Source organism: Cryptomeria japonica, chromosome 5 (assembly GCF_030272615.1).
Source record: "Cryptomeria japonica chromosome 5, Sugi_1.0, whole genome shotgun sequence".
Lineage (NCBI taxonomy): Eukaryota > Viridiplantae > Streptophyta > Pinopsida > Cupressales > Cupressaceae > Cryptomeria > Cryptomeria japonica.
In genome coordinates this window covers 282,381,036-282,386,154 of record NC_081409.1, presented here as the reverse complement: position 1 = coordinate 282,386,154, position 5,119 = coordinate 282,381,036, and the positions used below count along the sequence as shown (strand labels likewise).

General features: G+C 34.7%; 1 pseudogene; it reads left to right on the top strand.

Moving 5' to 3' along the window:
• The first annotated feature begins 239 nt into the window (after positions 1-239).
• LOC131039671 (small nucleolar RNA Z102/R77) lies at positions 240-328 on the top strand (annotated as a pseudogene).
• The last annotated feature ends 4,791 nt before the right edge of the window (positions 329-5,119 follow it).

Here is a 5,119-nt window from a genome sequence, read left to right as displayed (position 1 = left end):
CAGGGTCTTAGTAGGTTTTTAGAACCAGTGAAGAAATCATAAAACCGGTAATGATTTTTGGTATGGCAGTGACCAACATCAAGTCTACATGTTAATGATAATGAGGCACAAACTGTGTGAAATGTTTGAAAGATGTTTTGGCTCATTTGGAGAGCGAATTTCTTGGGAATGTGCAAAGTGCTTAGCAAAATGAGCTAAGGGTTTGACTTTGTACCGGATCGACTTGCTGTGATAACTTGTGATCATTCGATGATTGATATTGATTTCTAGTTGATTGTAATGATCCATATAATGATCTATAATGAGTTATAAAGATCTCTGATGATCTATGATGTAATTTAGGGTTTAGTGGTCGACCTAGTGGAAAACATTATTTATGTTGGCTTAGTTGATGTCCATTGTGTTGGTGGTCCTAGAGAAGAGTGAGATCTGCTTGAGAGTTGCAGATAGTGGAGCATAACTGGATTTGATTTAGCAAGCTAAAAAGTGTAACTAATAGATCACTTTTTCACTATTGTTTCCTAACAATTGCAATAGATTAAATCCCTTAATTGGGTAGGTCCTGATAGGCCTTAATCTTGTAAATCCCCTAACAAGATAACTCTCAAAAAGAGTGGTAAATCCTCTCACGAGGTTGATCCTAATAGGTCATTAAGCTCCTAATTGGGTTGCACATCCAAATCCCTTAACCAGGTGACTCCTACTAGGGTCTTGTCCTAACAGGGTGTATTGCAAGCTCCTAACAAGGCTAAGCTCCTCACAGGATGTACTTCAAAAGAGTAAAAATATTTGTTGGTACTAAATCCCGTCATGGTTTTTCCCTATTTGGGTTTCCATGTCAAAAATATGGTGTTCATGTGTGGAATGATTTTCATGTGATGTTATGGATTATCTTTAGTTTATTCATGACTTTTGAATACATTGGTTAGAGTAGTTTATCAGAGATTTATCATTGGTTACCAGTACTATTTAATGAATTGGAATATGTGGTAAATGAAGTTGGATTTGTTGTAAGTTTAATTTGGTTTTAAAGTTCAAAATTGGTGTTAATACTGATTTACCCCGCTCCCCTTTGAAATTGGTGTTAATAATGAATCACCCCCCCCTCTCAGTATTAATCAGAACCTCATAGAATTAACAATTTGTATCAGAGCTTTGGTCCTCTATGTGTAGAAAGCCTAACCGCTTGAGGGAAATATTCTGAGGAAATCAGGATGATGAAGAAAGAGGGTCCTAATTTCAACAAGGATAACGACAAGATCTGGAAAGATTGAATGAAGATCTACATCAAAGGTCTTGGTATACAATATTGGAAGCAAGTTGAAACAAAATATGTTGCTCCTACTACTACTCCCTTCACACCAAATGAACTTAAAGAGAAGCAAGAGAACATGCAAGCCTTCGAAGATATTGTTAGTACTTTATTTGATTCAAAATATATTAATGATCAAGGATTGAAAACTACAGGTGAGCCTTGGGAAAAGTTAGATATAATCTATCAAGGAGATGAGCATGTACAAAGAGCCATAGAGGAAATCCTGACAGGAAAGTTTGATGACATGAGAATGCTCGAGGGAGAAAATATTACACAATATGGTTAGAGAATCAAAGAAGTTGTTGGTGGCATAAAGAGCGTTGGAGGTAAGATAGTTGATGATGCAATAGTAAGTAAAATGCTTAGAACTCTTCAACCTCAGTATGCTATAAGAGTATTTGCAATCCAAGAACTTAGATCTATTTCAAAGGATAATGTAATTTTTGATTCATTGATTGGTAAGCTTACAACTTTTTAGTTGAATATTTTTTATAATAATGTGACAAAATCTACTGAATCTTCCTTTAAAGCTTCTATTACTGGTTCATTTGCTAGAAAAGGAAAAGATATCAAAATCATGAGTGCGGGTCAAGTCATGAAAGTAACCAGGGAAATGAAGATAATGTAGATCAGGGGATGAAACTTGAGGCACTGTTAGCAAAAAGATTTTGAAGAAGCACCAGTAAGTATAAAGGAAAGCTACCTTTGAAGTGCTTCTCTTGTAGAAAAATTGGTCATATTGCTACAAATTGTCCTAATAATATGATGAAACTATAAGGATCCAGTAAAATACTGAGAGGGGTGGGGTGAATAAGTAGATAGAAAATAATCTAAACTTTCACCAAACTTAATTTCGAACTCAAAATCCAATCATGAAACTAACTGGATTAGTCACTGTATTAAAATATGCAATTGCACTGTCGAACTTTACCAGTTGACCAAAACATCAATGATACAATGTAACAAATCTGAAAATCAAATACCTTTTAACCAAAACATTAAATCACTTTACTAATATCAGTAATATCTCATTTTAGATCATTTCTGATCATCTAAACATATCCAAGTGTATTTACTAGTCATTCATATCAACCATATCAAAAACACATCCACAAAATCATTCGCCATTTGCAAAAATGATTTTTCACATGGAAACCCAAATGGGAAAAACCACAGTGGGGATGAATACCCACAAGTATTCTAAACTCTTCTAAAGTTCTCCATGTTAGGAGCCTAGGCTTGTTAGAAGATTATACAATAATGTCTTGTTAAGAACAGATCCGGTTAAGGACCACCCGGTTAAGGGATTGACTACAATACCCTATTAAAGGTAACCTCGGTGGAGGATTTCAAATCCAAGATAATGGATCACCTGGTTAGAGGATTTCAACAAGAATCCTATTAAAGCTTACTCGGTTAGGGGATTTAACTATTGTAATAGTTAGAGAACAACATGTTCTTTGTTGATCTGGTAATAGCACTTCCTTGCTGAATCAGATCCTTTTCTGCTCCTATCTGCCTTCAAAACATTCTACAGACAAACCTTCTAGTTCGGCAACAATCACACTTAACCAAATTTTGCAACAGAATATTAAAATAAATCATTGACCTTATAAGAAAATACAATAGGTCGGTAACACAATACAAAGCCTACAAATCTAATAGAAATTACAAACACATCGGTTCAACCTTGATCATTAGATTACATAGCAATCAACTAAACATTGGTCTAGATAACTTCAACCACTCCTGGATCACCGCACATTGGATCTTGTAGCTCATCATGTGTTTTTCACTTGATGCTATTCAATTGATCATTCCCAAGACAAACGGTTATCTCTATGCACGAAATCCACTTTGAAAACTCATCACTTGCATCATGCATATGTGGCATCTTCATCTCCGATCACCATTTGGTCATAGATCATCACCATTGATTCTCTAAGCTCCATCGGTTAGGGTTCTACTTATTAATGGGTTAGGGTTGCCAGTTGAGGGTTACTAGTTGATCACTCTACTTCAATAATAATACTGGTTTCCTTCACTACTTTACTACTAGTTGCATTACTGCATCATTACTGATTGCAATATAACTTCATTACCGGTTGCTATACAACTTCATTACCAGTTGCTATTGACATCAATGACAACACTATACTTCAACAATGCAATATTCATGCAATGCCAACAATACCAATGCTGACAAGAAAGAAATTTAGAAAATATAAAGGAAAGGGAAAAAAGCAATGTTATGTTGCAATAGATGAAGGTGTGACCGATGAGGAGTCTGAAGATGAAGATGACAGTGAGGAAATTGTGTTTGTAGTCATGAAGGAGGAACTGATAGATGAAAAAGACACTAGTATTTCATATGGATAATAGTGATGAATGGGTTATAGACAGTGTTTTCTTACACCACATGACTAAAGACAAAAGTAAGTTCATAACCCTTGATGAATTTGATGGTGGTGTTGTTAGATTTGGAAATAACTCTCCCTGCATGGTGAAAGGTAGAGGTTCAATTTCTCTAAATGGGAAGAGTAATGTTGATGATCTATTTTGGGTTCATGGTCTAAAGCATAATCTATTAAGTGTTGGTCAGCTCAATGATAAAGGTTATTTTCTTGAGTTTAAAAGTGGAGTCTGCATAATTATTGGAGGTAATGGTGAACTGATTGCAACTGGGAAGCAAACTAGAGGTAACTTATTCTATTTGAATAGTAATGTTAATAATTGTTTGGTTGTAAGAGTGGAAGATAGTTGGTTATGGCATAAAAGATGTTGGCATGTTAATTTTGATTATTTGGTTAAGATAAGCAAGTCAAGTGTTATAAGAGGATTGTCCCAACTTGTTAAACCAGATAATGTGATATGCAAAGATTGTCAAATTGGTAAGATGACCTCTATTTCTTTCAAGAGAAAGAATTGTACTTCTGAGAATATTTTTGATTTGGTACATACTGATCTTTGTGGCCCTTTGAGAACAAAGAGTTTTTACGGTGATAGGTATTTCATGATTTTCATTGATGATTATTCTAAAATGATGTGGGTGACATTTTTGGAGGAGAAATCAGAAGCATTCAGTAAATTTAAGTCATTTAAAGCTCTAGTTGAGAATGAAACTAGTAAGAACTTGAAGTGTTTAAGATCATACCAGGGAGGAGAATTCACATCTGATGAATTTGTTAAGTATTGTGATGAACAGGGTATCAAGAGATAGATGTCAGCTCTGATGACACCACAACAAAATGGCATAGTAGAAAGCATGAACATAACAATAGTTGAAGCTTCTAGAACCATGCAATTACAGGGTAATGTACCTAAAATGTTTTGTAGAGAAGCAGTTAGCATTGTTTTATACACTTTAAACTAGGTGCTGGTAAAAAGAGGTAACAACAAAACATCCTATGAGCTATGGTATGGAAAAACTCCTTGTGTAAGTTATTTCAAAAAATTTGGGAGTCATTGTTTTATTAAGAAAGATAATCACATTGAGAAATTTGATGCAAAATCTGATGAGGGGATCTTTCTTGGTTACTCTACCAGAAGTAAGGCATATAAATGTTACAATAAGAAAACTAAGAAGATTATTGAAAGTGATAATGTGAAGGTAGATGATCTCTCTAGAAAGTTGGAAGGTACCAGGAGATCTGAGCTTGAAAAAGATGATGAGAAACTTGTGATTATTGAATTGACAAATGGAGAATTAGTTGCTCAACTGGTAAGTGATGACAATGATGAATAAAATGAAGAACAAGAAGCAAAAGATGCAGAACCAATACCAGTATTTCATAGGTATCTCAA